The sequence below is a fragment of the Zeus faber genome (assembly GCF_960531495.2).
Source record: "Zeus faber genome assembly, chromosome: 15".
NCBI classification, from domain to species: domain Eukaryota; kingdom Metazoa; phylum Chordata; class Actinopteri; order Zeiformes; family Zeidae; genus Zeus; species Zeus faber.
The window spans coordinates 6,687,879-6,700,378 of record NC_137194.1 but is presented as its reverse complement, the minus strand read 5'-3'; the positions used below and the strand labels follow the sequence as shown (position 1 = coordinate 6,700,378).

Here is a 12,500-nt window from a genome sequence, read left to right as displayed (position 1 = left end):
CCGTCGCTGATAAAGGAGAGGACGAGATAGCGCCACGTCAGCCCACGCGGATCCATCCACGCCGCCACTTCTGGCCAAACTCATCAACGAGGCCCCCAGACGATCAAGCGCCCCACGGAGAATTTCTCAATAGCGCGTTGTGTTTCATCTTTTTTCCCCAATCTTATCCACACGCCCATCTGACCGAATTAGAAACGAGGGAGCAGGGGCCCCCGCAGAAGGACGAGATGTGGCACTCATGTAACTTTTACCATAAATAACTCTGGGATCAACGAGGCTCTCGATGAGAGGCCTCATGTGAAGACGCCAGCGCACAAATATGAAGCATAATGACACATCACTGGCTTCTCTCTCTCTCTCTCTCTCTCTCTCTCTCTCTCTCTCTCTCTCTCTCTCTCTCTCTCTCTCTCTCTCTCTCTCTCTCTCTCTCTCTCTCTCTCTCTCTCTCTCTCTCTCTCTCTCTCTCTCTCTCTCTCTCTCTCTCTCTCTCTCTCTCTCTCTCTCGGGGGGGGGGGGGGGGGTCCTCATGAATATGCACAGTCACACTCTGCCCGTGTTCGCGTCGGCCAACAAAGCGAGGAGGACATTAACATTCCTGCGAGGCACTTGGGCCCCAACATGGAGATGCACGCAAGTATGCACGCACGCGCACACACAGACACAGTCACACACACACACACACACAAAAAAAACAGAAACACAGAGTTCAAGCACAGTCACACAAACTGAAACTTATCTGCTCAATATTGGTGCGCGCACACACACGCCTTCCTTCTATAAACATTCCATGTGTCCCTCTCATCCTCTACTTTATGTTGAACAACTACACACGATCATTCAATGCACTCTACCGCTCATTATACAGAGAGAGAGAGAGAGAGGGAGAGGGAGAGGGAGGGACAAAAAGTCCAACAGACGAGAGGCAATACCCTTACCTTCTGCTAAGGTGGGGTTATCTGGATCCGGGGTTAGTATCCCAGTTACCCGAATGAACCCGAGATGAGCAGCCGTCCGTGCCCGGGTCGGAACGCGAACGCGGGACTAAAGCGCAGGGTGGGGGGGGGGGGGGGGGGCACACAGCATGATTATAATGTTTACCCGGTGCGAAGCGAGGGCCGGTGGCAGAACCGCCACAGGCTAATTGAACGCCTCACAAACTACCAACGTATTTTCTTTCGAAGCCAACACTTAGGAAGCATTTTTTTTTCCCCTCCTCGAAATAGCCGAGAAAAAACAAAGGCCAAACGAAAACATTACATCAGCAGGACCCCGTCGGTTTCCAACGCACGCGTTTTGCTCCGGGTTACGCATCGTTCCACGGCTGCGCCGCGGGCGACTCTGTCCTTCCCCTGGGGGGTGCCAGCTTGGAAAACGGGCCGTCAGCGCTAACCTTGAAAACTTTTTGCCGTCAGCGGAGCGGATGCAGTGGATGCGGGGGTAGGGGTCGCCATCGTACATAAACACACAGGACAAAAACATTGACATGGGCCTAATCTGCCGGTTGCCGACGCTAAACTGTCTGATAACTGGGAAAGATGGCCGGGGCGAGAGACAGAGCGAGGGAGAGGGAGAGAGAGAGAGAGAGAGATGTCCAGAGGGGGCAAGAGGCTGTTGATGGATACCAATAAAAAGAGCAGTAACAGGCGGCCGAGTGTACGTGGGAGCAGCTAGCAGGTTAATCCAATGCTAATCGATCTGACACAGTGCTATAATCTAAAAGGTCAGTGTTAACCCAGGCCACAGTACCCCCACCACTCTCTCTCGCCCTGTCTCTCTCTCTTTTTCACGTGCACGTTTTTTTACAGCGAACTTGTAAACACACGCGCACGTATGAGCGCGTAGACACACGGAATCAGCCCCAGGGCCCCCGGGGGTGGGGTTACAGGGTATAACATTACCCCTGCGGTATCAAGTGATTTCACGCACCTAGAGGCAGGACAATCGGGCCATTTATTTCCCGGGGTTCAGAAATAGAATTCTCTGCTGTAACCACCGGTCGCCGCCGCTCGCCCTGGAACCGCCTGTGTCTGCAGATGGTGTAAAGCTCCAAAGCAACCAACACTCGCTACTCTTGCCCGCCACCACCGCTACACCACTTCTGCCCTGCAACCCCTGCGACCGCCCACAGATGAATCATTGACGGTTTCATACTCGAATGAGGGCCGGACGGGTCCCTCCTGAAGAATTGTCCACAGAAAGTCGCCGAAGATAAAAATCAAATATTGCCAAGTATCGTACTCGGTTGAAAGGCGTTGCCCCCTCTCCGTCGCATCCCTTTCATTTCTCCGCTCCCGCCCGCCTCGCTTCGCACCGTCCCAAGCCAACGACAAGCGCACGTGTAGAATGTGTATCGAAATTCAAGGGCTGTATCCAACCTAAAATCTGTTCAATGTGAATATTCAACTATCAAACAGACCCCGGCGCTTAATGTTTAAAGACCGTAGTATCGATAAGCTCCGACGTTACAGGTACTGTAAACAGCATTAGAGAAATTAAGAAAATGTATTTTCTTTTTATTTATGTGATACAACCCAAGTACAACTTGCAATTAATTTAAGATATTAGTCTAAAAAGCATTTTTGCATTTTATTATTATTTATTATTATCCATCGCCGGATATATGGAGATATGCGCGAGGGGGGCGGGGCCAGCTTCCTCTGCCAGCCTCTCACACACGCACAAGGAGACGAGGGCGTAGACTGCGCCCCGAAGGCCCCCCCTCCATGCGTAATGCGCAGAATCCCCCCCCCCCCCAAAGAAAATAAAAAATAAACAAAACACTGCTCAACTTGAAAAGTCTCAGGCGACTGACGGGTGTCGACTGATGATTCGACTGGTTGACTTTCAGCTTTCCTTTCCTGCGTTCTCTCCTCTCTCTCAGTTTCGGCTTCTCTTTTCCACAAGCTAAGGCGAAAGGATCCGCACACGCACGCACGCACACACACGCACACACACACACACACACACACACACACACACACACACACACGGAGGAAGAAGTGACTGCAGCCAAAACAGTGGAACTAACGCACAAACTGGCAACAGCACATGACAAAATAATGGATGCAGAGGAGCCCTTCCGCCAGAGCAAACTCAAGGCCCCTCCCGGAGCATCTGTGAGCGCAAATTCAATTGGAAAATGTATTACGGCCAGAAAAGCTGCCACAATTTTCTGCGATCAAGTCAACTCAGTCGGATTTTTTGAACTCTGCTATGAGTTGGCAAGTCCCTTGTTCTGAGGACTGACGGACAGCGACACAGGTACCAAGCTGTGACCGAACACTTTGAGCTGAAAAGTCCTTCAAAAAAAATGTTAAATGGTATTGTTTTTTAACTGAATCACTGTTGTAGTGTTTGAAGCAATGATAATCAGAAAAAAAAAAATTTTTTGAATCGATAAAGCAACCTTGAAGATGGAAACGTCTACCGAGTTGAAAGAATTGCGCATCAACACATTTGATACAGAGCTCGGTATCAGAATTTTTGGTCACGGGGATACTCGCTCAACGGTGACATACCGACATGAGTGCCGGTTCAGCCCTCACAGACGCCAGCCGACCAAGAAAAACGGTAGCCCTGTGTTAGCTGACCCCAAAGGGCTTCCAGCGAAACCAAGAAGAGCGGGATGAACAATTATCGTCTTGTCTTCTTGTGGCCAATGCCTTGAAGACAACCTGGACTCCAGGTCAGATACGCAGCTCCCACACCTGGCCCAGAAGGCATGGGGTTTATCCTGGCGTTCGGTTCAACGCAGCAGGTCTCTGAGCTCCGCGTCACGTGCCAGCGTGCGGCGGCGGCCAAAGAAAGCGGGTTTAATCTTTACACTTTTTTTTTTCCCCGTTTCTTTGGACTCTTTTTTTTTTTTACGTCCCAGAGAGTTTCCGGCTTAACAAGCTTTGCGTCAGCGGAGGCGACTGAAGTTTGTGGGTCTCATGTGTGGAGCAGGTTTCAACGCAGTCGGGCACAACCTCAGACTGCTAACCCTCCTCCTCCCCTAGGATGCCCGGCATCAGGGCGGCGCGCAGTGGAAGAACCGTGGAAGTGTGTGTGCGCGCAAAAAGAAAAGAAAAGAAAGAAAATGGGAACGAAGAGACTGGAAAAAAGAAACGGCGGGCGAGCGAGATGTAGAGATAGAGGGAGACCGGGAGAGATGGGAAAGAGTGGAAGGGGCACAAAGGAGAGAGCCCGTGTCACTCGGCCTGGCTGGACAACACACATGTAACCAGACCCAACCAACACGACCATGACCTCACTGGGTTTTTCCACAGACAGGCAGTCACACGCACACGCACACACACACTACATATACACGAACCCACATAAGGCAAAGGCCGACACACATAAAACACATTTCGGTCGCACTTGAGCATGTGTGCACACTGGCAGACGCACACACACACACACACACTCGCAGACGCACACACACCCACACCCACACACACACCATGCTGTAACTGGAGCCTGGCACAGAGTGAGCAGACTAGCAGAAACTGCCATTCAGAGCATTGCGCATTGTAATCCCACACACACTGCGCTTATACACACCACCACCACCACAACCAACACCACCACCACCACCACCACCACCACCTATTCATCATTCACATCGGAGAATGCTAATCTCCACTTCCAGAGAAGCGGCGCTGGAGGCCCCCGTCGAAGCCCGTGGCTTTGTCACCGGCACTTCACGCGGCGAGTCGGTGTTCACTCACACTCATCTCGACCGTTTTTGACGTTTTTCATGGAAGTAAAACTAAAAATAGTAATAGTAATAATAATAAGGAACCGGAATCAGCGAGAGCTGGACTTAAGTGAAGCCGTCGGGTCGTCCTCCCGTGCAGGACGCCCCGGTCTTCACCTGGAATACCTTAGAATTTCAACCCTGACGCGTCTTGCATGCGTCACGCTCATTCTTACAAAAAAAAAAACACACAACGTAAAAAAAAAAAAAAAGAAGAAGAAGAAGAAGAAGAAATTAAAACGTTCCCCGGATTCCGTTCTCCGGGCTGGAGACCTTACGCCGGTGCGCCGTGGTCGGCCCGCACCTTGGTTGTAGCAGTTGGCGAGGGCAATTCCAAGATTCTGACAAGTTGAATCGTTCTGCGCACTTTGCGTCGGAAAAAACGCAGTCACCTAATTAAGAGCAGAGCCCGGCTGCACGTGTGTGTGTGTGTGTGTGTGTGTGTGTGTGTGTGTGTGTGTGTGTGTGTGTGTGTGCGTGTGGGTGCGTTGTAAAAAGCCTGTAAAGAGGACAAGATGTAGTCCCGGGGTTCGGGGATACTTTCAAGGTTTCGCTCGCAATTCCTCCGCGAGGAGGTTTTCCAGAGGCACCGGCCTCCAGGTCGAACGCCGGAGCGAGAGAAAAACCCAAAATAGCGCCGGCGCAACGCGGCGCGCCAACCTCCGCCTGTTCTTGCCGGAGGCGTTGTGGTCAGAGGTGGTGCGGCGCCTCGGGGCCCTACCTGCCGCAGCAGAACGTGTGCGGTCCGGTCCGTCTTCTCTCTACGACTGCTCCCGAGGAACTGCTTCCATCTGCGGAGGGAGAGGAAAAAAAAAAAAAAAAAAAGATTAAAAATACAGAAGTCGATGTGGTGAGCGCGTCCCGTGACGTTCGCACAGAACCGTACGTGGCGTCGATGCGGTTCGGCAACGTTTTGATTTAAAAAACAAAACTTTTTTTTTTTTTTTTTTTTTTTTAAAAAGCGGTTATGAGTTACGGCTGCCTGCCGAGTGAGCCCTCCCCGGGCGGAGGGTTTTCTGGAGCCTACGTGAATAATTAAGTAAACAAACAAAGAAACGTGCGTTACACACGGTTCCAAGTCCGTGTCCCGGGGAGGATTTGAGTATTTCACCGGCGTGTTTTTTTTTTTGGGGGGGGGGGGGACGTCACAAACGTTGCGTCTGGCACCGGCAGGTTTCGGAGATAACGTTTCAAACTTGACAATTACAAAAAAAAAAAAAAAAACCCCGCAGCAATCGGGCAAAGGCCATCGAGTCGCACAAACTCACTTCGACATCTGTAAAGGAGAAACAAACAGAAATGCTCAGAGGGCGGATGGTGACATGGTCAAATGGGCTCGGCCGGAACAAATGGACTTAAACGGACCGTCAGCGCGGCAACGTGTGTCTTAAATATGTCCTCACTCTGCACCCGTTAATAAAACAGTTATAGCATCAATCTGTGCGCGCGCACCTCCTGATTCTACCCACGTGACTCCAAACGTGTGCGGCTGTGGTAGCGTCTAAACCTCCACACTCGCAACAAATGCACCGTGAAAAAAAAGGTGTTTCCTGGATGACGGACGTTTTGACGTGTTAACCACCTACAGCCGACGGTACCTGTCCGTGTGCGCGCGCGTGTTGCGTGCGCGCCTCCCGATGTGCCCTCACGGCTCCAAACTTGTAGCACCGTGGTAGTGTTCGAACGTTCATAATCCCAACTAATACCGCTTTTGAAAGGGTATTTTCTGGATGACAGAAATGTTGAGACATAGACGACCCCGTACCTGTGTGTGTGTGTGTGTGTGAGTGTGTGTGCGTGTTACTTAAACTCCGTTGAACATCTGCTCAGCATTGTAACTTTTAACATGGCAGCGTTTAGAAGGACGCACGCACGCACACACACACACACGCACGCACGCACGCACGCGTACACGCACCCCGACCGGCCACCGTACTGGTGGGGACTTCCTACCGAGCGAAGACCCCACAAGTGCGGTCACCTGAAAAGCAAACACAGCGTTTATTTGATTAGCAACAACAACAACAACAACAACAACAACAACAACAACACGGCTCGCGTAATGGCGGTGTGTGTCCGTACCGTACCCTGTGAGGAGGAGGAGGAGGAGGAGGAGGAGGAGGAGGAAGTTAAATCCCAGCGTCCAAACTTTAGAGAGGAGGAAGGAGGAGGAGGAGGAGGAGGAGGAGGAGGAGGGGGAGGAAGGCAGCCTTCAAACATCCGAGCGACGAGAGACTGCCGAGGTGAGGTGTGACCGGGGCTGGGAGCCTGGCGGGCGGCTCTGCTGGCTCCTCCCTCCCTCCCGCCCTCCCTCCTCGCCTCCTCGGACTGAAATAGCGCGAGGCGGGACCGCCGCAAATAGACCCCCTCCCTCCCTCCCTCCCTCCCTCCCTCCCTCCCTCCTCCCTCCTCCTCCTCCCTCCCTCCTCCTCCTCCCTCCTCCTCCTCCCTCCTTCCTCCCTCCTCGCTCCCCCCGCTATTGTTTCCGCATATTGGCGGGCTCCTCCCATTGGCCGAGCCGCTCAGCCAATCACGGGCGGCGTCTCACTGCCCGCGGCACCGTCGGAGCTTAAAAGGCTTCGTACGCTGTGGCTCCATCTGCTGACGCTCCCAATTTGCCTTTTTTTATTTTTTTATTTTTTTTTCCCCCGGCTTCTTGTTTTATATATTTATGTTAATAAATATATTTTATCATATGTATTTGTTTGTTTGTTTGATTGTTTGTTTATAAAAAATTAGATATTTATAATTTAGATTATGTTATCCACTCCTCACACAGCATCTGGAGTGGCCGCCTTGCATCATACTTGCTCATACTATACTTACTCCCATGTACGATGCCTGTGACAAATTACGTATCTTGAATGTTGACTGGAAGCATCGGTTCCCTATTAAGTGCCCACGTGACGTTAAATGGTCTAATCTGCGAGCTCATGTTTTATTTGCTCTCGCCGAATGCGTCTGGCCCCCCTCCCGCTCGGACCGACTTCCAGGCGACCTCGCCCGGGTCGGGCCAACAACCGGTCACTGCCGTTTACCTCATATGGGGCGGGTTCGATACGATGACTGTACTGAGGAGAGCCGTTGAGCAGGGCGCCATCATAGGGCAGACAACGGGATTTTTTTTTGTCCCCCCCCACTTTCAGGTATCACGGTAATAGAACGTTGGCGAGGTGGGCGTGCCGGCTTCAGCTCCGAATATTTAATGGAATGCCCCACAGGACGGGCTCTGCGCCCCCCATCGCTCCCTCTCTAATGGTACGCCAGCCACGGGGCGCCCGTGGTCGGGACGCCAAAACAGTGTGTTTTCATGTAAGATGTAGGTTATTACATTTTACTCCGTTTCCCTATGGAACGAAACAAGCGCGATGGGGACGCGTTCTCCGTCACTCTCTTCGCTACGTCACACATTCCGTTTCTCCGATTGGTCGTGGGTCTATCCAACTGGGGTTAGAAACATTTCGTTGATGGCTCCCCTTTGAAAATCGAAAAATGAACTGAGAGAGGTTCCAGGCGATTTCATTTGTGAACTGGTGCGGCGATGGTAGGCTATCAGTTGCCTATAAAATGACGACAGCGTGTTTGTTTTGTTTTGTTTGTCTGCCAAGATTGCCCTCAAAGTTGTTCAGTTAATCACCGGCCGTGGGGTAGAAACAGCAAACTGAAGTATACTTAAATTTTAGGCCATTGGTTGGTACATTTAAAGTCTGCTAAACATTACACAGCAAATTGCGTACCTATTATACTTGAATTGCACACAAGCTGAAAGTGAACTTCAATTGTGTTGAATATTGACTGTGTTTAAATAGAACAACTTCAAGTTAGTTAGCATAATAGCATTAGTAGTATAGTTAGTTAGTTAGTATAATTGATGCTGTTGAGAGACGGAACAAATCAGAAATGTCCGACCCCCTTACTCGATATAGTGGAAAAGGAACAAACGCGGTATTACTCATTTCTGAGTTTCAGTGGAACGCAGCATTCTAGCACAATACTACAATACCGTTTTGAACATTCTGTAAAGGTATTTCTCGTGTCAAAATATAAGTATTTGTTTTATATTATTATATATATTTATCTCGTAAGTACACAGAAGTGATTATGAGGTAACTTCAAGTCCATTGCGCCACCCCCTCGCCCCGCAGACTGTGCGCCGCACGTCACAGCTGAGCATGAGCAACGACTGCGCGGCGAGGCTCGGACCGTGCGGTTTATGACTAAACCCTTTTCGTACCGTGTTGTCTGCCTCGAAGACTGGAACGCAATCTTTCTTACGTGAGTAATATGGGACGCCTGAATATTTAACACTTCAACGAAACCCCTCTCATGTTGAACGCACAGGGTTTGCAGGTGACTCAAAACAATAATTTCACCCATATGTATCGGTGGCCAGTGGATAAAGGAACATGATTTGGGTAAAGCACGGCCGCAAAGATTGCTCAGAGGTTTAACAATCGCCCTTTTGTTTGCTCTGCTCGACAACAAATTTGACTTTGAAAGGAGGTTTTTTTTAAATGCACTCTCACCACACTACCGCTGTTGTTATCGCGCTGGCATAACCAAATTGTGATTGTTCCTTCATTTGTTTGTGACTCACTTCGGGGCATCTCAAACATGGCTGCGTATCGCGAGATGGGCATCGGTGTTTTCCTCGCGGCGCTAATATGGAAGACCTGACGCGAGCCCGAAACAAATATAGTAAGGGTCCCCGCGTCCAGCGAGCAGCCGTTGAAGGAGCGCATGCTTGAGGGGGAGGAGGATGGAGGGTGGGTGTTTGGAAATAGTTTCTGTCGGCCTTGAAAACAATGCCGCGCATTGTTTGGCCCAACTCTACAAATAGCAAATTTCAGACTTCTTTCCCTTCCACTCGACCCCGATGATCCGCTGCCTTAACGGATGGATTCACCTCCGACACGCTCATGCATGCGCTCCTTCAACGGGTTTCGTTTTTGGACGTGCCGAATCGTCTATGTGTTGATCATGATATGTACAGTACGTACTGTATGGATTTCACTTATATACGTATATGGCTTTTAAACTGCATAACGACAAACATTTGATATAGATAGTATTAGATAGAAATAAAATAGATAGAATAGGAAGCTCCTTCAAATCAGCAAACTTTATTTCCAGAGCAAATATTTAATATTAAAGATGTTTTATGCAAGCGGGTCGGGGGCCCTCAGCACCTAATTGGATGTGTGTGTGCTGCTCCGAGGGAGATAATAGATCATTGTCATAGTAAAGCTCGTGAAGTCTTATGCTCGGGTCACACCGCCGGCGACGGTGCTGCGGCGGGAAGAGAAGCGGCTCTCCGTCACGTCAGGTCTGTGTGCCCCTGGCTGACGTGGGCGTGTCAGCTCCAAATCCACTGGCTGTGGTGGCTGGCTGTCATTAAAATGGTGTTCCTGTTTACTTAGCAGAATATATAACCTCTCGAAAACACAATGTCACTGGTATTGCCATCCGTCAATTAATATTTCCGTCAATTTGACATTTCCGTCAATTTGACATTTCACTGCATATGCTGTATGTATGAAAGTACTGTATATGTATGTATGTGACGAATAAACCTCTTGATATAAAGACTTGTTACGTTTTCCTACAATTAGGGACGTTAACAATCATTTGTAAACATTTGTGTTCATACACACCTGTTCTCGCAGTATGTGTGTGTGTATGCCCATGCGCGTGCATAACATGCGTAACAAAGGTGTGCGTCTGTGTGTGTGTTTGTGCGTGTGTGTCTGTGTGTACGTGCATGTTTGTGTGTGTGTGTGTGTGTGTGTTTGTGTGTGTGTGTGTGTGGGGGGGGGGGTCTGTGTGGGGGTGTGTGTGTGTGTGTATGATCTGATTCGACGTAGGACAGTCATGCCCCATTTCAGAAGGAAACACAACTTATGACTTCCTGCACACACAGGCACACATGCATGCATGCACACACACACACGCACACGCACACACACACAGACACACACGCACACGCAAACAGGTTTCTTACACTGCGTCCCTCGGTTCATAGAATTGTAGAACCCATTTCCTTTGCAGCTGTTTGAGAGTGAGTGACAGCTCTTGTAGCCGTTGCAGATGTCCACCATTCTACGTTCACTGATCAAATCACAATTATTATTATTATTATTTATTTTTTTGTCCTAAAGTGAGGATTAAATTCAGCACTAGCTCATTCTGTACCGCAGCGAAGTGTCATTGGGGATTGGGGATGGTAGCTCAGGAGGTAGAGCTGGTGGTCTAGTGATCCAAAGGTTGCTGGTTCAATCCCAGGCTCCTCCTGCTAGCATGCTGTAGTGTCCTTGAGCAAGACACTTAACCCCTAATTGCTCCTGATGGCTGCGTCCGTCAGTGTTTGAACAATTGTAAGTCGCTTTGGATAAAAGCGTCTGCTAAATGTAATGTAATGTAATGTAAATGTAATGTCATCATTGCGTGTCAGACCTGTGGAGGCAGCAATCGAGCGATCTATTGTCTTCCGTTTCCTTTTAAGTCGAGGAAAATGTGCCGAGGCTTGAATTTCAAAGTGTCAAAAAAAACAAAACCTTTTATTGTTTTGAGTTTCGTGTCCCCTCATTTCCATTTGCGCTGTCGACTGCTTGCTTTCAGACCAATAACGAAACTCCAACTGGCGTGCCTGCAGGCCCTTTACCCTGCAAGCTGTGACTGGAGGGAACCCGGCAGGGCTACCGGGAAGCCTGTGTGGGCGTCGCTGGCCGCATGCTCGCCTACGACGCCTGTTTGTGGCCGTCTGTACGCGTTGTGAGCGTGTGACTTTGTTTGCACGTGTGTGTGTGTGTGTGTGTGTGTGCGTGTGTGTGTGTGTGTGTGTGTGTATGTGTTTGCGTGTATGTGTGTGTGTGTGAGGGTGTGTGTGTGTGCGTGTTTGTGTGTGTGTGTGTGTATGTGTTTGCGTGTATGTGTGTGTGTGTGAGGGTGTGTGCGTGTTTGTGTGTGTGTGTGTGTGTGTGTATGTGTTTGCGTGTATGTGTGTGTGTGTGTGAGGGTGTGTCTGTGTGTGTGTGTGTGCGTGTTTGTGTGTGTGTGTGTGTGTGCGTGTGTGTGTGTGTGTGTGTGTGTGTTTCTGAGTGTGTGTGTGTGTGTCTGCATGTCTTTGTGTGCACATGTATGTGTGTGTGTGTGTGTGTGTGTGTGTATGTGTGTGAGTGTGTGTGTGTATGTTCGCTCACCAGTATTCTCAACTTTTTGCAATACTGTGTGAATACTGTTCTATTCATATTGTTTTTCTATTATCTATCTATCTATCTATCCATCTATCCATCTATCCATCTATCCATCTATCTGTCTATCTATCCATCTATCTATCCATCTATCTATCTATCTATCTATCCATCTATCCATCTATCTATCTATCTATCCATCTATCTATCCATCTATCTATCTATCTATCTATCTATCTATCTATCCATCTATCTATCTATCTATCTATCTATCTAACCATCTCAGTATCTGTACATTGAGGGCCAAACCTTTCCATGTGACATATAAGTAACTTACATAACATAGTGACATAACACAGTTACGAGTCTATAAAGCTTGTGGGTCAACGTCGGTGCTACAGGACCAGGATGTGGTCACCTGCACAATATGACATCATTATATATAAATATACCTGCCTGTTACAAAATGTGCCCTTGTGTGAATATTATCTCTCTGTGTCCCTAAATTCCTCTAAAGTGCTGACATTCATTCAGCGTGTTATAATCTCCACTTTACTGTTCAAAGCATC

The 12,500-nt window shown here is 49.2% G+C and overlaps 1 protein-coding gene across 2 annotated transcripts in view; it reads right to left on the bottom strand.

Moving 5' to 3' along the window:
- hdac7a (histone deacetylase 7a) overlaps nucleotides 1-12,500 on the bottom strand; it is a 62,370-nt gene that overhangs the window by 38,611 nt on the left and 11,259 nt on the right. Inside the window, exons 1-2 of one of the 2 annotated variants that reach the window (XM_080015185.1) lie at nucleotides 6,829-6,906; nucleotides 5,463-5,532 (exon numbers count right to left, since the gene is read on the bottom strand). The gene's annotated coding sequence lies outside the window, so the exon portion shown is untranslated. Of the gene's footprint in view, nucleotides 1-5,462; nucleotides 5,533-6,828; nucleotides 6,907-12,500 lie in introns of those variants that run through there. The other variant, XM_080015184.1, reaches the window with a different exon arrangement.